The following is a 21,993-nucleotide window of genomic DNA, read 5'->3' as shown; positions in this document are numbered from 1 at the left end:
ATATTGTGCAAGCTATATTAAGCAATTTGAACTTTGAAGCCTTTGATTACATGCCTGGTAGGGTTTTTTTGCAAAACCTTCACTGGATCAGTCATAAATAAAGGAATTTATATATAGGTACTCAAATCTATATGCTTATGTTTGGATGTAGGACCAGAATGACCACATGAACAAAAAAAACCACCTGTTTTTTACTTCCCTAGACAAGTCAAGCTCAGGGGGAAAAAAAAGTTTCTTCAAAAATTCAATTGTGAACAATCAGAATTTACCAGAAAAAAGAAAAAAAAAGAAAAAAACAAGAGATGTAGTTAAGCACAGCTTTCTCCACCAAATAACCAGTAAAATCCTATATTCTATAGGCTGTGACTGACAACAATTACCACTAAATAGCTGTTTTACAGACTACATTCAAAATTCTGAGACCTAGTTCCTGAGGGACAATGATCTCTGTCCAGTTCCTAGATGACAGCAGCCACATTAAAAAAAATCATTACCTCTTTCTTCCCTAGATCCCATAATGCATTTTCCAGAGAAGAGAAGAAATCACTCCCCAAGACAGTTAACAAGTACCACTTACAAACACAAAACTCATTTAAAATCAGCTTTTTAGGGAGGCTAACTCTCAAAGCAATCAAATAAACATCTATTCCATTTTCAAGATCCCATTTATTTTCAGGAATTACACGTGATGCTATTTCTTCCATATGTAGTTACTTGTACTGAATTGCTTTCCTCATTGCCTACGTTCATTTATTTTTTTAATAAGGATTTAAAATAGCTAGTTCATAACATTTATCATAGAATGATTTCTTGATAAGGTAACTTCAAAAGCATGTCAAAAATACAGATAAATTTTTTTACTGTTTTTTTACCAGATAATTTTTTTTTGTACTGAAGAACATAGAAAATAGTTAGATGAAAATCAGAATTACTTCAGACACAGTCAAATAAGAGACCATGCTGAGGAAAACGGCACAAATAAGTTGTTCTGAGCAATATGGAAAACCACATTTGATTTTTTTAAGTTTTAGAGAAATCCCAAGTAAAGTAAACAACTATTGAGGCTTCTTTTTCTCTTGATAAAAACAGCTTTTATTCTGTCTAAATCAATCTGTGTTGGAGTGCTCACAGGCCTCAGAATTTTTACCCAAAGATTGTGCTAAGGGCATAATGGCTTTACAATTTAACTGGAAAAAGCTATGAGAGAAAATGCTACATAACACAGAAATGAGCAGGGATTCTTTGTCTTGGACCTCCTTTCACAGAAAAAATCCAAAGTAATTCTATGTATATAATTCAAAGCAGCAAAATTAATTTTCTCTGTTCCCTCCAAATGGCAAGACTTCCAAAAAACTTGAGACATGGAAAATGAAAGGGTTAAAACAGGGATTTATATATATATATATAAATTTTTTTTTTTCTTTTCAGATTTGTGTCGTCTTCTATTCTGTCCCTAGGAAAGACAAAGGTGTTGATGACCCTTTCATCATACTGAATGAACAGTAGGAGTACCATGGGGTAAATGTTGAAATTTTTAGTCTGGAACTGCTTTGAGAGCATCATGAGTTTGGCCACATACAGACATCAGCATGGCAACAAGAGAAGAAAACCTGGGGCCAGGGCTCTGCCTTATAAGCACAATAGAGTAATTTTTGCTCTTAAAAATACACAGAGGATGTGAAAAAAAAAAAAAAGAGAAGAGTATCATTCACGCTTCTTAGGTTTATTTACTTACTGAAAATATGATTTTGACCAATACCAATCCTGCCACTGAATACATAAGCATAACTAGCTGTGTATTCTGGCTAACATTTAACCTGAAAATCTACCCTTACTATGTTTTCCTAGTCTGTCAACTCACTCCTGCAGGTCATTTTCAAATAGCTCATTCATAATTTATTCCTTACCCAATATTCATGAAATCTCACTAGATCCCACCTAGAAGTACAAATAGTACAAACTTTTACAGTCAATTTCTTAAATTTAAAAAATGAAATAAAATTGATACATAACATCTCTCTCCTCTCCAATCCAAAAAAGAACAGATTTTGTTTAAACATAACGAAAAAAGAAAAATTAGTATTAGATATTTAAATGACTGTGTTTTCAAGTGGTAAACCAAGGCTGCATCTGCCAAATTTGCTGATATTTTTTTTAACTTCTTTTGTTTTTATTTCCTTTATTAACTCTGAGTTTGACATAATTTATTATTCTAAATTAAAACACAGGTGTGTTTTGCTGTGTGGAAGAAGTGGCCCAACTAGTAAGAAGGAGTGCACTAGCGTGACTAAAAAGATCAACACTCATTTTCATCCAGATAATAAAATAAGAGTCATATGTCATCTACTGTGTCTTTAGTCACATATTATTATGTATTGTCTTCTTTCTGAAAATAGCAGAGACAATGCTTACGCACAGAAATTCTTTCTAAAATAAAAATGTTGAGAAGAATATTTGGGACTTGTTGACCATTATGCTGAGCAGTTTGTCACAATAACTTTAGTACCTCATAGTTCTTGTGCATTGTACTGCTATACTTTTAGAAATGTTAGGGCTTTTTTTAGCAACTTTATCTGTAATATTCAAAATTATGTCACTTAATGATTACTAAAAATCTGTAAAGTAACAATCTATTTTGCATTTCACAGAATTACTTTCTCAAATACTAAACTCACTCTTATTTCTTTAAATTACATTTTAATAGACTGGTTATCTATCACCACTGTCTTAAACTATCAGAAGCAATAAGAAACTAAAATCAGTATATCCATTACTTTTATATTAAAAATAATCACTCTGTTTTAGAGAACTAACAATTTAAACACCAATGGAAATGATATTTTCAACAATTATAATTTTGGTAAAAGCCATTAACAGTGTAACAGCAAGCCAGTAGACACCTTTTCCTGGTATATTGTACATAAAAAGTATTCCCATCTGTTTCAATGCTCAGGCTTTTTCATGGGCTTAAACCTGTCAAATTATTCCATTTGATTTCAGAGAATTCTCATATGGCAATCTATTTTATTTACTTTATCTTCAATAAAATGGTTGAGTGAGCATTAACAACTCTGAGACACAAGTTTCAATCAGTCCTCTGGCAAAGGCGTCAATCTACATTAGAGCCACAGTGCTGTGAGCTGCAGCCAGAAAGCTGCAGAGAGACAGGGCAGCAGAGAGTGAGTGAGCAGGACCTAATAAAGCAGCAGTGGAGAGAGAGAAAATTCCCCCCAGACACCACCACACACCACTTATATAATGTGTGTGCCTAGTTCAACACACCAGTAGCTCCTTAATAAAGCTGACAGCTAAAAAGGAGATTCAGACTCCAACTTCATTTTACATGACAACTACAGTAATGGTACTCTGTTCTCAAGCAGGCCACATTTAGAAACCTGAATTCAGTTCAGTTAAAAATTAAGAGTTCTCACCTCTCCCATTCATGTCACATAGGAAAAAGAACCATAGAATTATTAAGACGCACACCATTTTCTCCTCATTTCATACAGCTGAAAAAACACATCAGGTTTCAACTATCTTTTCCTTGAAAATTTCTGTGCTAGAAACCACAAAACAATCAATGTATTTAAGCAATAACTCATTTTTCAAGACAGTATCATTAACAAATAATTCCAACAAATGTGGAGCATCACTCCTAGATGCCACAAAAACACCTCCCAAAGCACAAACTTTGTAATAACTGATGCAAGTTCATATTTTATATGGGCTGTGAAAAACCAGATTACTTAACAATGCTCTTCCTAGCAAATCAGACCATTAAGACCGTACTTATTGTTTAGTTGAATTGAAAAGCTGGCCAGTTTAAATCCATAGTTTGACATTACATATAATCATAGCAAAAACTTACTGCCTCATCTTTCCAGGTCACAAATTCAAGTCTATCAATGCGCTCTACTTTTTGACAAAAGTTGACTTCAGGTTCCCCCCCAAATCACCAATTTATAGCTATTCAAAATCACCCTGAAAAGATAATTCAGAATTCTAAGAAAAATATGGTCTCTGTTCTAATACAACTACAATAAAGCATAAAGTACTATTTATGTTTCAAATTCTTCCCGTTAGAAGCCATATAAAAGACAAAGCCCATCAAACCACATCTAATTACTTCTTGCAAACCAGATACCATCCTTCTCTTTCAGCATTATGCTGCATACCCTCCTTTCATTCACTTACAGAAGTATTAAAACTCCTTTGCTTTCTGAGCAGACATGTGAAAGGTTTAGATTTCCTTGTGGACAAACTTAATGCCAGTCCATTATGCAGCCAGTGGAAAACATCCTACCTTTGACATGTTGGTCACCAACACGGTCACCAGCAATGAGTCCTTACATGACTCGAGTCAATTTCCGTGCAGATGCAAGGTACCTACACGAGATATTCTTCTGCACTAATCTAACAGTGTAATTATGTTTGCCCTCTACAAAATAAACACATGCATATAGACTAAATATTTCATAGTACACAAAATGTGTGCACATACATGTACATGAGCTGTGACATTTCAAGTTTTTGTTTCCTGTAGTACCAGAAATAAACTGGAATGAGCACAATGTCTCCTCTTCTCCAAACTGACAACACAGAAGAGCTAGATCAATTTAATAATCATTAATACCAGCATTTATTTCGCTTTTTTTTCAAAGCCTAAGTAACTCAGAAAACATAGATGTAAATGTATCACTAGCAGTCTCAAAACTGTCTATTTGAGTCATCAGTCAGAAAACAGAACATGTTTGCTTTCACATTTCTCGGAGCACTGTCTCAGTTTTTCTAAAACTTACTCCTATAGAGTTAAGTGTTCTATTGAGAGGACAAAAAGCAGATTTTTTTCTCTCTGTTGATTAAAAATGTATTCATAATTGCAATTTTATTTTTATGCACATCTACCACTACATTTATAACTGAATCTCAGTTTTCAATCATTTCAAAGACACCATATCCTGCCATAAAAAAACCTCTTGATTTTAAATACCATACTGAAGAACTAGCATTCAGAATTTACTACTGTTTCCTCATTGACTGCAAAAACATTCCTTCTCCACTTTCACATACTGCAAGAAATAGAGACCAACACTAAAAAGGCCAAAAAGATTTTGGCTTCCTTTACAGAAAGCATTTTTATAGAATATATTTAACTTAAAGTTATGGAAGAAAATAATGGAGGAAGCAGAACAGCAGTTACTTTCTTTCATATGCTTTAAGTTTCAGACATACTGGAATTCAATAAAATTGTACTGCCAAAATATCAGAGTTGCACAACTCGGTTACACTGCATTTTGGCCATTATTTGTCAGAACATAGAAAACTTCCAGAGAAAATATCCTTTAAAAACAAAAACACCCTTGCTGATTCAACAGATTTAAACTACAGTTTCCATCAAACTCCAGTTTCTATCAGTTTTCCAAAATACTGACACTATCAAAAAACTATCTAACATAACTACATATAAGTTACACCATCCAGGCAAGTACAAATAGATATGTCACAAAAATCCAGCCATATTTCCATTGCTACATAGAAAGCAAAGAATCTAATATTTCTCACTGTTTTTTTTCTACTGAATAATGAAGAAAACCCCACTGTTCTGCAAATAAATATATTACTAAATACTAACATATAGTCATGTAAAGGTTTGCACATGATATCAGTAATATCTACAGTTTTCCTGTATAGCACTGTATATCCTTTGACTTACAACATTTACATCTAATCTTCCTTCTTTTCCTGGCTTTACCATATTCACACTGTACCCTTCCAGCCAGTGCCTTAACTCCTTGGAAAAAGGTGAAGTTAAATCAGAATAAAACAATTTTCCTTTCTTATTACCCATTGAAGACAGTCACAGTGAAACACACACCAGAAGTCTTCTTTTACACTACTTTGAACTAGGTCAGAAAGGGCTGTTCTTCTTCACACAGGGTAAAACGTCAAAAAACTTGTTATAAACATAGTTTCAGGACTAATTACTGTCATCATCATTAACTCCTGTGGAACAGCTGTTTCTTCTTTCCTTCCAGAGGCATCAATACATTAAGATGGATATACCAATATTATGGAGTATATGGGTATATCAGAGTATCTAGTAATACTTTAGCAGTTGGTACACATGGCATATTATTTGTATTTACGTATTTGTTTCTAATTCCTGGTGTACGCAGAAGAATTTGGTCTGGTTACTATTTTGGCAAGTTTGTTGCACCCTGTTGACATCTGGATCATAAAAATTTAGTAACAGGCCCAACTGACCATATTTTGCAATTTATATGTTGAAATATTGCCTAAAAACTTTGAATTTGAAAAGTTCTGGGCATATTCTCAAAAAAATTTATACCTCCGTAGGAAATGTAGAATATGAACAACTGCAACACTCAACATTTTTTTTTTTGTTGCAATAGCAATTATGAAAACCCCAAAATAAATGTGACGGCCTTGCTAATCTCTCATCTTACACTAACTTCTTCAGGATCTCCTTTTCCAGTCTAAGTTAAAAAGACCTGATAGCCACTTGTACATGATGCATGGAAGATAGCTGTGGAGCAAAGCAAGGTACTCAGTGCAGGCATGCCAAGGCCCCAGTGGCACTGTACCCATTGACAGTGTGCTGTCCCAGGCAGGTTCAGCCTGTTAACACATACAGCAGCTGAAATAAGGCTTGATCTTATATCCTTGACATGATGGAATTCCTGGTTACCAAAGGAATACAGATCATCCTAGTTTCAAGAAACAAGGAATATCCAAACTTAGGAATTCTTCACTATTTATTATAATATCTTTTCCTTTTAAAATTCTATTTTTCACAAGAGATACAGTCTAAAACAATTTTCAAAACAAATTAGCCTAAATATCATACTCCTAATACAGCTGATGTAATGAAACTGTACAGCGTAAGTTAACTCCAGAGTTCCAGAGACCTGGGTGACAGAACCATGGTTTCACCTATTTTCATGAAAAGGTATGTAGGGAAATGCTACATGAATCAGATATTGTCTGCTATCTAGTCCCAATACAAGCAGTCATACATCTCAGTGAATCAGGGAAAGCAGAGACCACCTAGCTGAATTTGGATTGTTAAGCAAGAACTACAATACCGGCACAAATGGAAGTTGCAAAAAAAAAAAAATCTCTTTGATTTGTGATGATTGATTTGTACTCACCTGCTTCTTCTAAGCCTCAAAAACACCTTTTAACTTCAACCTTGAACTGAAGTGATGTCCAAGATCAATTCTAGTACCACAATCCTGACAAAACAGAGAGAAATGTTTACAGCTATTTAGAATCATTTAACAAAACCAGCATAGAATCTGGCTTAATCATTCCCTCTAATTTGTTCTCTTAACAAGTAATAAGATTAAAGGTAGTCCACAAAGAAATATAGTTGTTCACCAAGTTTCTTCCATGCAGCAGAGTGACAGCTAAGGCATCACTCAAATTCTAGTCCTGTGGTTTTATTCTATTTTTATTATTGTAGTAACCAAGGGCAAACAAAACGAAGGCTTCCCTGAAGTAGTTTGTTTCAGGCAGAGAACTGCACACAATATCACTACCAGTAAGTCCACAGGGTCATCTGAAGGAAGGGACAGAAGCTGGGAGACAGCATGCCAATAAAATTTAGATCTGTATGTGTGCTAGGAAGGACAAAAGGACAAGCAAAAAGGAAAAAAAACACCAGCTTTGAAGCTGAGACTGGAAGACTGCAATGAAGAGAGAAGGTTGGACAAGGCAGAAGAAATAAAGAACATGCAGGTCTGTAGAACATTTATATTACACCTATGCCTCAGCACATTTCTCTTGCCTGAAATCAACTTGCACAGACAATCCTCATCTATGTAGGATAATCCTACACCTATGTAGCATAGTAACATATGCTCTGAAACAGAAGGGTTCCATAAAAATTGTCTAATGGAGGTGGTCAAATAAATGTCTGGGAATTTTCTGGAACAATCTTAGTTCGCAAAGACATTCACTATGGCAGAGACATGGAAATATTTCCAGGCATTCTTTAATTTACTAATATAGACACAGACTTAATGCCTGAAACTGCTATCTCTGAAGTAGATCCTACCAGCCTCTCAATGGTGCCTCTTGGCAATTCTCTCTTGCTGACAAGGTCAGACAGAAGCAGGCTGAAGAGTAAAACGAATGTAAAATTTTTTAAAGAAAAGACTTCTTTCCCACAGTTAAAAAAAAAAAAAAATCTGTGTTCCAACTGGCATTATTAATACACACTTTGTTACAAGATGTTTGGACATTTAAAAGAGCTGCAGTTCTAACTGCTTCCTTTGTTTGTAGAGTGTAACAAAACCTGCTGGGAAGGTCGAAGTTCCTAGAAAAGTGAAAGCTACCTGGCAGCCTCTGTAGTAGAGCAAGTGAAGAAGCGAGAGCAAAGAATGACAGGCTGGAGAAATAAACACTTCATGAAACCCCTGCACAGTAGGACAGCACTGGGAAATGAGAAGGATATCTTATGAGCTTAATACAAAGCAAAAAAGAGAAGGAAATGTTAAAAAACAGGTAAGGAACCTAAGGCAAATATGAGGAGGTGAAGGTGGGTGGTAATTCTTAAAAGTTTTCGAAAAGTAAAATATGTGTCAACGAAACTTTGCTTGATGGTCATGTGGACACCCTGGATCCACAATGTAAATGTCCAACCAACTGAGTGAAAAGCATTCATCTCGCTGACCTATTTCCCATTAAAAGGTTGCAGTTTTGCCTCTAAATAGCTATGCCTCTGTCTTTGAAGTTTCTTGTGCACCTGAATTCTAGACCTAAATACACATTACAGTTATTTCTTCAACACTGCATCTTGTTGACAGATAATATGTAAGCTTTAAATGCAAATATTCTGTATTTCTTTTTTTTCCTATACTCCACTACACCAAAATATTTTCAAATCATCAGTTTTCTTAGCTTGGAGTGTATCAAACATCACTTAGCGCTTCATCTCAGAAATAAAGCCAGGACAGTCAGTTATTATACATGAAATCCTGTACCAAAATAGGACCCATTTTGTTGAGATAAAGCCTTTTCAGAAGAAATTTTTCATTATAATATTTTTGGTAATTAGTCTTAATATGAAAAAAAAACCTACAATCATTAATCTCAATTATTTTATTTGGGCTATTTCTGGATTTCTATACTTCTTCAGAAATCAATAAGAACTATTTAAATTGGTGAGGATGCACAAAGTAGGTGTGACAGGTCACAGACAGATAGCAGGTCTTGCCTATCAATTCTCTTTTTAACTATGCCAATTTTCATCTTTAGAATCTTATCTATTGACTTCTGTTTCATTTATGACACATTTCAGTGTGGTTTACCTGACAAAGGCAGAAGACTCCTAAAAAATAATATTACTTCTGTTATCAACTTTTATTTGTTTTGATTTTTGTTAGCATCCTAAAATCTGGATCTGAATCATTCCAGTTATTCCAGTCTAACACTAACATTTCTCTACCTTCCACCTGAAGTAGAAGATTCCATCCCTTGGGTACCAGCAGGTAGAGCTTTAATTGTTTACCTCTCCCCTACTGACAGTGCTTACAGAGATATGTTCCCATTTTCCAACATCTAACAATTCCATCTGAGCCTTAAAAATTTACAAATTCACAGACCTTGTTAACCGAAGCCTTAAAAGCATCCTGACAGAATGTTAATTGTCATAGTTGTGTCAGAAATCCCTAGAATACTTAATTAAAATGAAAGTCAAATTCATTCCTGGATGACGACTTAGAAACTTGACTTAAATAAATACAATGCCCATGTGCTGCAAGCTATTTCTTTAACTCATTCATTTACTTGCTGCCATCACATCTTAGCTTATTTCACATTTAGATCACAAATCATTAGGATAAGTTTACCTGTTATATGTTCGTACACTGCCTCTAAGATAGTATTTTGATTTGAGACTACATGGTTTTACTCCTTATCCTGCCTCCATGGTGTTTTTTGGTATTTTTTAAAACGTAAATAATCTCACCAAAGTGCACTATAGCACTTAAGCAGGTCTCCTGTTTGATAGATCAAGTTGCCATGATGTGTGACTATTTCAGGTAAGAACTGCTTGTTCAGATTTCTTCTACAGTAAAAATGGTTCAAACTGCATTACTGCTTGAAGTGGGTATCTGTATGAAATATTCTGATGGAGCACTACTCACCAAAGCATGCAAGAAAATTTTAGGACCTGGTTGAGGGCTATCTATTGTTAATATTAGGTATGCTTGTTTTCAGTCAGATCAATTGAGCCGAAATCACCACTGGTTTCACTAAAGCAAAAATGACTTGCTGAAGAGACTGTTTAGTATTTAAAGACAAACATTCACTGGTATCTGTAGCTTCCAACTCTCTATCACATAGGACACACACAATTAAAAAAAACCTCTTAATTCATAGCAGGACTTCTGAACAAGTCTTAAATTGCACTACGTCAATGGGTCCTGAAATTTATTTGAAAATGCATCACTTACAATCTATAATGTATAGCTTCTAAAACTATGAAAACATGCAAATTTACCTAGCAGACTGTGTATTTTAATTATACTTGAACTACTTCAACACATTAATTTAAACTACAAAAAATACAATTTTTGAAGGCTATTATATAAACTGCAGAACTGCAAACAGTACAGACACCACCTTTCTTCCTGATTTCAGGATTTCACATTTCTGTGATAGAAAGACACACAGAAGCTCATAACCAGATGAGCACTACTGAATGTCATTATAATTAACAAGAACATGCAAAATTAATTAGTTATGTTTATAATCAGTCCAAAGTTAAATGAACCAATGAAAAGACCTTCATACTACCATGATCTCATCACCTAATTTTTACATACTATTTTACATTCCTACTTAGACAAATGAAAGCAGGCTTACATTATCAGTGGGTCCAAATAAAAGTTCTGTGGAGCTGGGAGAAGCATATATTTTTTCATGTGGCACAGAGAAATAAATTAATTCCTATATAATTCTTGAGCTGTCAAGCTTCCCCAACTACATATTTTCCAAATTTTTCAATGCTATGTACTTATAAAGGTTCACATTATAGTCTATACCACAAAAATTATTCTTGAACTTTTACAACATGGAATTTCCTATGCAAAGCATCCATACACCATTAATCCATAAAACATGTAGCTGTGCAAAGAAGTAAGCCAAGTATATTAATAAAATTTACAAAAAATAATTAAAAATCTAATATTAAATGCCCTGGAAATTGCCCGGTGACGGAAAAACGTCCACATGGACTAAATGCATCATCTACTTCCAGTGTGTTCCATCCACTGTGCAACTGATGCACAGGTTGCATCAAACTCCTCTTGGGGAAGAGGGGCTGGGGGGGAGATGTTGCTCCATTTAGGTCTTACTTATCCTAAAGACTAACAGGACACCCATCACCTGTACCCATCAAAGCCCAATGGAGGAAATGGAGACAATACCAATGAATGAGAAGCCTGGAGTGATGGAAAAATCATCCCTCAGTCTTTTCTTCCAAAATAGCCAGAGCAACATTGTCTGAATAGTTGGATATACAGGGTAAACCATCCCTGAGGCAGGTCTAACTTGCTTGACTTGCCCCTACACGACAGATAACCTGTGTTGACACTAATCTTTTAAGTATGCACGATACCAATACCATATTTATAGAGATTTCTATCCAGTGTGCACAGATACCATACCTTTATCCTCAGGCATGTCTGTCTTTCCTCTGAAAACACATAATTTATTCTAAGACAACTCAGAGAAAGCCAATTTCCATTTGCTGAAGTTTCTTATAAGAAATTGCAACAGTCCACACTAATTTGGGGGGAAGAATATAAACAAAAATATGAAAGCAATTAGCTATTCCTAAATAGTTTGTTCTACAATACCACTAACACAATGGCACTGCAGTCTTGTGAATTACTTACAGAATTATGATGTGTTTCTCCCTTTTTCTCCTGTGATGTGATTAGAAGGGATTCAGAAATGCTACCACATAGGAATGTGTTGGAGAATTTTGCTCAGACATGGCTTATACAGTTTTGTTCAGACATGCCATAATCATATACAGCTGATTGAAAAGTAAAAGGCAGCTGTAAACTGTAAATTCTCAAAGCCTGTTCCTGTAAACAACAAAATTCTCAGGCACGTTTCTGTAAACAGCAGAAGTTCTCAGGTTGTTTTTTAATAACAAGTAAATATCTTGTCCTTGGATAAGCATGGGAAAGCAAAAGTGACAAACATGGAGGCCTTGAGAACCGTTCATAACAGGATGAGAAAACAAGTCTTGGTCTCAATAACAAACCACAGGTATTAAAAACAAAAGGAGGGGTTGATGTGTAATCTGTAACCTATGATGAGCTTGGGTTTTGCAATATGAACTTAATTAACACTGTTATAAAATGTGCATGGTGGATCAATAAATCAGAGTTCGATGCTGATCAAAGGATGGGTCGTCTCCCTTCGCTTTCTACAGGAATGTAGAACAACTTCAGAAAGTAGTATCTCAACAGTGCACACACAGGGTGATCATCCTGAGTTGTCTAACATATCTAGTTTGTTCCTTTAAGGAGACATATGTAGAGATTTTTGACCTACTAAGACAAAGGTGAAAACACCTCACCCTCCTGCCATGATGCACCATATCACAGACTCTCCCACTCGCAGAGTGGTTGACGAGTCACAGCTGCATAAAGCATCTGAATTCAGACTGGGTCACTTGGTACATTAGACAGAGGCACCTCCAAAACTTGCAAGAAAGGTGATTCCTTCCCTAGGCAACCATTTCCATTGCATAATCATCCTTCTACCGAAAATCTTTTCCCTTCTATTGAATCAAAACCTTCACACATGAGTCCCATGCATTCCAACTGTTCCTTCAAATAAAGGAAGGAACCCCCTTTTCTGCCTGAGCTTGCGTCTATCCATCTCTAAATCCCAACTTTCGAGTTGTTCTGCCACTTAGTAGTTTATTCCAATGATACCACCATTCCGGATCTACATCTGGAAGTCTAGATCCTCCTGTTTCTTTCCCACCAACAAAAATCTTGTCTTAATAAATATATTGAAAACTCAACAAAACCAACAACAAACATAGATAATTAAAGAGTTACAACTTTCAGGGAGAAAAAGAACCAATAAACTGTGTGAAGTCCATGCCTACAAACAACACAGAACAGGAAACCTAAAATACACACACTCCTTGAGCTCCTAAAGACCACGAGAAAACAGACAAAAAATTATGATAAATAAGCCAAACTGTGCAGAAAAAAAAAAAAATGAAGAGGTGAAAAAAAAAAAAACAAAAACAAACACAAAACAAGCAAACAAAAAGTTCCAAGATAATTTGCCTGTGCAGCCTCAATCTCCTGCCAAAAACATCACCATAAAAATAAAGACAGAAATTGTCTTACCAATTGCTGCCATCTCCATTAACTGACTGTTTGCAGCATCGCAAAGTGTATGTTTTCTTCTTTGGCTGAACAGCAGGTAACCCCCTCATCAACACAGAGCTTTCTTGGGGCTTCCATAGCCCTAACCCATCCTCAGTCTGGGCACCTCAAGAACTGCTTACATTGCTTAGGAGGTTGCCTCAATACTGATATGATCACCACAGTTAGTTACAGATAATTGTCACAAACTAAATTTCTGGAAGATGACTGGATCCTTGCAGAGGTCCCTCGCCTAAACCCAAAATTTTACATTACTTCATTAATTGTGTCTTTTGTAAAGAACATAATTAGAACAGAATTATGTCCTTGATTTCTTCTCAGAGACCCTGCCTAGTGACCTGAGTGATAGGTCTCTCCAGAGGATTCTGATCACATATCTCCATCATTGCTTCTTGATTTCTTATTCAGAGCTACATTGGTCTACAGCGGGAAAATTCTTACACATAGGCCAGTCCTCCTTGCAGGCACAGCAAGTCTTCAGCTATGCTGTATTTTGATATGGACCACTTCAGATCGCTGGGCAAGTGTTGTCATCTTATTGCAAAGCTCCCATACCTTCTCGGTGATTTCTCATGGTCAGCTCCTCACAACACTCACTCCTTCTTCACAGCTCAGCCAACAAACTCCATCTCACTCCTCACCCAGCTAACCCACTCTTTTGTAGCATTCGACTTTTCACTGGACACAGCTGTGGCCTATTAAGGGCAGGCCTGTTCCTAATCTTTGGTGATTAGTGCAGCTCCTCAGGTGTGAGACTACCTTCTGCACTATCTTTATTTTCTTACATTCTGTCCCTCCACAGGCAAGCTCAAGGATTCTTTTTTGGTTTCTTTTTACTCATTAGAGAATGAGTGCTCATGGTTACCAGATCCATCTGGCAGTTAACAGTCCATTCATGTTCAACAACCACAGACTCCCTTTCAGCACTGGACAAGGCAGATGACATCAAGAAAGACATAGGCTATAAATATAAGCCATGCTCTGGATCAAACCCCCAAAGACACCTGGGAAACAGAACACCTTCATAACACTGAAAAATGTCCCTAGAAGCGGGGCAGATAAATATTAGGGCTGTTGGATATTTCTGCCAGTCTTGTACAAGCACATCACATATCGGGGTACGACTCAAAGTAAATTTCTAGCCACAGTCAATAACTGCTTTGATGTAGATTAGAATCTATGCCCTTGAAGGGGCAACAAAAGCCAAAAAAACTGTACCACCATTTCAAAGAGGGTCACTGAATAAAAATGAGTAAGCTTGTTACAAGGAAGAAAAAAGAATCGGCTGCAAAAGTCACAGTTTTACAAGTGGCACAGAGACTGATTAAAGACACCTTTTGCAAGCTCAAAAGAAATGCATACAACCTAAAAAAGACTGAAAAAATCCAGAGAAGGGAGCTGTCATGAACAAATGGGATGAAGGAGGCTATTAGAAAGAAAAAAGCATTCTTGTAGAAGTTTCAAGTTGTGTCCAAGTAAGGAAAACAGAAAGGATTGTAATCTTTGGAAGGTTTAAACATAAAACACAGTCCAGGGTCAGAGGCCTGCAGGACCAGCAGCTCCCTACAGGCTGGAGGCCAGAAGCTGTGGGGGCTGTCCATGGTCAGAGCAGGACCCTGCTGCCCTTGCTAAGGGAGAAGAGCAGCCCAAGGGGCAGCTGGGGGCAGCCCCAGCCCACAGCACACTCAGAGATGGCTAAGGCCCGGGTGAGAATCAGCCTTGGTGAGGAGCCTCCCACAGACACCCATCCAGGGGCTTCTGCTGAGGCTGGCAGAAAGCAGAGGCCACCAAAAATCTGGGGGTTTATCCACACCAGAGAAGACTCGAGAAGTTACTAGGCCAGACATCCTCCTCAGAGACACACGTGAGATGATCTGTCTTGAACTGAAGTGCCATTAGAGAACATGAGAAAAAAAGACAAACCGAGCTCTAACAAGTTATTAGACTGGAGTGTATCCATCCCATCAACAACTCTAAAGGGACTTGAGTATTAAACTCCTGAACTTGCAATAGAAAAATGCCTGCCTCAAATTGCCTTAAAATCTAACAAAGGAGGCAAATATGAAAACAATCCTAAAATATCTACAGAAGCTCCAGAAAGCTCCAGATCAGTACACATGGAATGCACACTGGACAACTTTCTACAGGCTACAATAAAGTTTACGTGTATGTCAATATGAATGACATGTTGTTTAGGAATCAACATTCCAGTATGGAAGTGAAAGACACACTTTGGATTATCTCGGTTTTTTTGAGAAGTTACTGAGAACATGGACAAATGGAGATCCCCTTTTAATTCATGTATTTCCAAAAATCATTTTACAAGCTCTCTTACCCAAAGTCTCTAAAAGAAACTAAGCAACATGGGACAAAAAAAAAGGGAGGTCCCTAAAAATTTAAAAATTTAAGAATTTAAAAGAGAGAATATTAGGAATAAGAATAAATGACAGTTTGCAGTATTTCCCAGAAGGATATCATAGAATCATTATTAAGGTTAGAAAAGATCTCCAAGATCACCATGTCCAACTTTTGTCCAAACACTACTGTGCCAACTAAACCACCATGACAACTAAACCACAGCACCAAGTGCTATGTCCAGTCATTTCCTGAACACCTCCAGGCATGGTGACTCCCTCATCAGTTCCCTTCTCATTACAAATCCTGGACATCCTTTGCATGAAAAAATTCCTCCCGATGTCCAACCTGAACCTCTCCTGGTGCAGCTTGAGGCAATTTCCGCTAGTCCTGTTGCTGCTTGCCTGGGTAAAGAGGCTGATCCCCACGTGGCCAAAGCCTCATTTCAGGCAGCTGCTGGGATGGTCAGGCACTGGAGTAAGTCACCCAGGGAGGTTCTTGGCTCCTCATACCTGGAGAGACATTTGGGTCTGGCACTGGGCGATGTGGTTTAGTGGTTAAGGAGTTACAGTGCTAGTGCTGAATGGTAGTTGGACAATCTTGTCATCATTCCATGATTCTATGGAATTTGAATGCATGCAGGATCCAGATTCTGCCTGCAACTTTTGGAAACCACCTCACATACCTGCAGAACTTCAATACAACTCTTCACACTCAGTAGGACTCTGTAGGTGATCTCACATGAAATATATAGGTATCTTCAACAATTATTTTTTAATTACCTTTTGGACAATACTGTTAAAGAAGCAAAACACCTTACCCTAGTGATTTAAACCAAATGGTAAAATCCAAAGAAAGAGGAATCAAATATTTAATTTCCTAAGATAATAAAGTGTATTTGTTCATAAAGAAGCAAAGCTGAAGAGGGACTTTTAACAAGGGTATGTAGTGATAGGCCAAGAGGCAATGGCTTGAAACTGAAACAAGGTAGATTTACATTACATATATGGAAGAAACTCTTTACTGCAAGAGGGATGAGACGCTGGATCAGGCTGCCCAGAGACTTTGTGACTGCTCCTGTTCCAGGAAATATTCAAAGCAACTTGGTTCAGGGATAGGTGTCCCTGTCGATGGCAGCGGGCTGGAACTAGAGGATCTTCAAGGTCCCTTCCAGCCAAACCACTCTAAAACTATGAAGGGTTCTACAAATGAGTTCAATCCCTTTAACAGATTGAAAAAACCCAGCAGTTTTCTAACAAATTATGGGTTCAGGTTAATTTAGGCATTTATACTAGTTCTCATTTCTGTATTAACTTTCATAATAAATGACAAAATTCTCTTAACAACCTCCTGCACTGTATGATGTACTCGTTGCTCATGAAACATAAAACTTCTATCTGACACATACAAATCAAAACATAATGGGAATGTAGATAGCTTTTATATTTTAAAAGCAGTAAATTATCTTGGACATTTATTATTTTTATGCTTATCTTGTGACTTTCTTCAACCCATCAATTTCGCATGAATAAAATTACCCTCTTACAAACAGCTTCAGGCATACAAACTCAATATAAAATAAATACAGTAAAATATTGATAAGCTAAATTATGTAGCTTTTATTTCCAAAACATTAACATATATTTTCTTTTAAAGAGGGATGATTGAAATGCATAGGGTAAGACAGTCCTGGCAGATAAGAACTTTACTTCAAAAAGGTGCCATGTCATTACTTTTGCCAGGAATTTCAATTGCTTTGGCTAATGCAGAGTCAACAAATTTTAATTTAAGACAATTGACTTTATAGTATCCTGTGGAAATTTCTGTCAGAGACATGGCTGCTTCCAGCCACTCCAAGCCACCCACCACAGCCTGGTGCCTCAGCTAGAAGAGGTTTAGGAAAGAGCAAAACCACCATACAGACAGGACTGGTGGAGGAAAGTGTGAGAAACAGCCTGAGAACACCCGTGAAGGTCAGTGAGCAGGAAGGTGACCTGGTGCTGCCCGAAGAAAGTGATGCTTTCATTATTTCTCACTACCAAAATATATTTTAATTGGAAATAAATTGGATCAATTTTTCCTAGGTCAGACCTGTTTTGCCTGTAACAGTAACTGGTAAGCAATTTCCCATGTCTTAATCATAACCCGTGGACTTTTTGCCATCCTATTTTCTCCCTCCTGTCCTATTGAAGAGGAAAACATGCAAGCAGCTGGCCACAGCCAGCCCAACACTGACCTACTGACCCCACAGAATCACAGCACTGGACATTTTGTTAATACTTTGAAGGACATTCATGTGCTATAACACCGGGAAAACTTAATGCATTTATTCTGGAAACTGATAGCCCTAAACTGTGAAATTAAGAAAAGGCAATTAAGCATACAATTTTCCACTGAGATATATATGGTGCACAATATAACATGCTTCAAAAGTGTTTCCTGTACTGCAATGTACATAACAGCATCCCAAGAAAAAAGATTTTTGAAACTTCCAAATCAAACAGGTCAGAAATTACATGCTCATGACTTGTTTCTGTAATGAACTCAAAAATTGCCACAATTGCTGAAACTTTTCTCCAAAAAAGACTACGTTACACAGAATCTATTTTAATCCCATTGCAACAAACACCAATTGATACATGCAATAAGCCCTTTTAGTAAAAGAAACAGACTTTTCTTGCTCCACAAGCAAATTTAGCAAATCAAATGGGAAATATGTCTGTTCAAACTGAAAGGAAAACATGATAAATGGTGACAGAAGTCAAGTGCCATAAGCAAGAGGACAGTAGGAGCAAGCTGTGAAATCCAGGATATGTGCTGATGGAAGGGGAAAAGAAGAAAAGGACAAGTAAAAGAACTGGCAGACAAGTGTGTCACTTTTGGGTGTTGTGGGTTGTAAATTTTAACTACACTGGGAGAGCTCTGACTGCACATGTGACCATGTAAGCACAAGGAAAAATGTGTAATTCCAGTAAATTAAAAAGATCAAGTAAGTTGATATTTAATGGCCTCAGATGATCTGTCACAGCGCAGCACATGCACTTCAGATGTTACTCAGCAGTAGCTTTTCCACCTGTCTCTTTTCCTGAGTATTGTGCATTGATTAACAGGATAAACACAAGCAGCTGAAGAGTTAAGTAATGAAAGCAGAAGAGAGGAAAAACTAACGAAACACAGATGAAGGAGAAGAAGACAAAAAATAATGGGAATAATGAAAGAATAAACAGTGGAATTGTTAAAATGTGTGTGAAAACAAGCATAAATATGTTGGTGTCAAAGGTAAAGTGAAAGAGATTAAAGTCATGGATTACTGATGTCAAGAAGCATTTATTTAAAAATGATCCTGCTGCCCTGAACTATAATACAAAAAGGACCCTTTTGAAAACTGCCTGCCAGCAGTCTTAGAAAGGCCTTGTGTTGTGTATTGCCTGGGGGAAATTTAAGCTGTCCTTGGTTTAAAGCAATTGAAACTTTTCAGTGAAATACAAAAAATAAATTTAATTTCATGTGATGTTACCATTAAACACCATACTGTAAGAAGTCCTTTCACAAATGTGACTACATGGAAAAAAAATTCAGGATAGCTCAGGACTGATGTAACTAGGCTACCCTTCAATAGCAAAATTCCTATTGATTTCAGCAGAACAGATTTAAAACCAGAACTGAGTACTTTTGAAATTCCTTTATTTGTGGATTCCACAGCTGGAATTCATTCAAAGCTGTCACATCTATGACTCCACCCTGACTGCACACTTTTCAGTAGATATGCTATTAGGAGAAATAAATATAAAACTGGGATCTTTTCAGCTTCTCTGACTCAGCATTCTATTGACTCTACTGATTGTAATAAAACTCTTTCCCTGAGAAAAACAAACAATATCTGCCCCCTCATTTATTCAAAGTACTTTCTAGGAGTCTTATATTTGTAAAGAATAAAAAATCTCTTCTCGAGGTAACTCCTCAAACATCAGGCTCTAGAGAGTTGCCAGAGTGTCCAAGGTAATCCCATCTGGTCTGCAGCTGTCACTTCAGAAGGGTGCAGGTCTCCTGTGCCATATCTGACAGATGACCTCTCAGGTTATCTCAGATTTGCACGACACATAATAAAGCCCACCCTGTCAAGTATAAAGCTACTGGGCTACCATCGGCACATTTTACATTCTTTTTGCACGGCTTCAGTAGTGGGCAATTATAGCAACATCTAAATCTGGTCAAGTAAATCCTTACATTTGGAAGCTCTTCTAATGTTTAGCCATGGAATTCCATACTTACCTTGCTCTTCTTGCATCTCATTCACTTTTAGAATGAATTTATAAACCACCTTCCTGCTGCCAAACTCTCCATATGATTTATTAAAACTTTAGCCAAACAAATTAATATAAAATACTCGCTAATACTAGTTATTAATACTTGAAAAGCAAACACACAAATTTATTTGATAAATCCAACTTTGTTTTTTCATGGGCCAGACAGGTATTGAAACAGAGTTTGCTGACACACAGTGAAACACACATGTATTTGCAAGTTATTTTCATCTCTTTCATTGCTGAAGTCAATAAACTCTGACCAAATTCCAATGGTGAATTCTGCTTCTTTTCTTTCAATCACCATAATGTAAAATAGAAGGACTTTGGTTGGTATTAACTGTTAATTCCAACAAAAGTTTAAGTTTAGTGTTCTACAGCTACATGTTATATGTGAAGAAAATAACAAAGCAATAGAGGACCTTAATTGATGGAGCAATTTTAATGGAAGAGACAGTACAGTACTGCTGTTTCATTTAACAGCTAAGTTACCAATTCCAAAATTTCCATAGATATCAGGTATAAACAATTATTTAACACCCTTCCCTAAAAGATTTTCATACAAGTGGAATTTATATTTTCTACTTTTTTCATATTTATTCACCCTACTTTATCATCACTGCTTAGATGGAATAGAAATACCTACCAGCTGCAATAGTATAAAAACCTTGGATGGTAAATAAAGCTAATGGACTACTCACTGCCATTTACAGATCAGTAACATTAGTGTAAATCATATTTACTGAATTCTAAAGCATGTTTATGCACCCAAATTTTACAAACCCTAACACATGTCAGAAATGTTGGCAAACAGGAATTTCTGAGATAAGTTTTGCTGTTATGACTCACAAAGTTTTTCCATTTCTAACTGCCATTACAATTCTGCAATTAGAAAAGCAATCAGATAATATACTGACAAAAATCTGCAGCTGCCATCATGCTGTTCATGACAGAAATATTTTGCTGCTCACTGAAGTACCCATCATCATCAGATGTATTATCGAACCACGTGTAGTCTCTCTGAACAGGAGGCAACTGAAAGATACATGGAGATGATGCAACAAACCAACTTACTGTAAGTTAGAAAATAATACAGTTGCTTTAACACAAAGAGACGCAACTAATCTAGTGTAATTAGAATTTTTGAAAACATGTTTTCCACCAGAATATTCTACATGTGCCTTCTGGGCAGTGCACTCCAACAGGAACTCAGGATGAGTCTTTAATGAAACCTTTACCCCCAGGACATGTAGATGGGGTTGAGGAGCAGGAGAAATTCACCACTATCAGAGAGGGCAGGATGGGGCTCCTCTCAGTAACAGGTATCTGCAATCTTCTCACAAAAATGAAACCACTAACTAAAAATTGTCATCGTGGCTAACAAAATATGACAACACCAGCACACCAGATTAATAAAGTAACTCAAACTAGAAGGTATGATCAAATTCCTATTGAAAGCAAAACTTTACTTCTTTTTAAAATATGTTTATCAACTTCAGTAACAGAGAAAGGTCAACTATCCATTTCAGCCATGGGGAGCCAAGTGGCTGCTGCCTCCCACCAGGCACAGATCACCTGGCTTCACCTTAAGAACAAAGCCTGACTGTAACATTTTCTGTAACACCAACATCTTTTGCTGTTTTACATGAAGCTATTTTTTCTGTGGACCCCTGTAGCATTCCCTGTGTTATTACAACAACTTTTCCCCACAGCAGACCAAAGAGTAGCAGTAAGAGCTATGATTCTATGAAAGGTAAATATATGTAAGGAACCAGGACTATTGTTATTATGGGATTATCAACATAAGACTACAAACCCCTCACCCAACTCTTCCTAGAGTTGTATCACTAGAACTGCTGGGTAGGTAGGAGCAAAGCAAATTT

General features: G+C 36.7%; 1 protein-coding gene across 10 annotated transcripts in view; it reads right to left on the bottom strand.

Moving 5' to 3' along the window:
* The window catches only part of FOXP2 (forkhead box P2), a 402,279-nt gene that overhangs the window by 275,839 nt on the left and 104,447 nt on the right, over nucleotides 1–21,993 (bottom strand). For all 10 annotated transcript variants that reach the window (XM_063155284.1, XM_063155285.1, XM_063155286.1 and 7 more), the window contains one exon: nucleotides 7,173–7,256. The gene's annotated coding sequence lies outside the window, so the exon portion shown is untranslated. The remainder of the gene's footprint in view (nucleotides 1–7,172; nucleotides 7,257–21,993) is intronic.

This window comes from Melospiza melodia, chromosome 4 (assembly GCF_035770615.1).
Source record: "Melospiza melodia melodia isolate bMelMel2 chromosome 4, bMelMel2.pri, whole genome shotgun sequence".
In the NCBI taxonomy this organism is placed as follows: domain Eukaryota; kingdom Metazoa; phylum Chordata; class Aves; order Passeriformes; family Passerellidae; genus Melospiza; species Melospiza melodia.
This window is presented reverse-complemented; position numbering and strand designations above follow the sequence as displayed.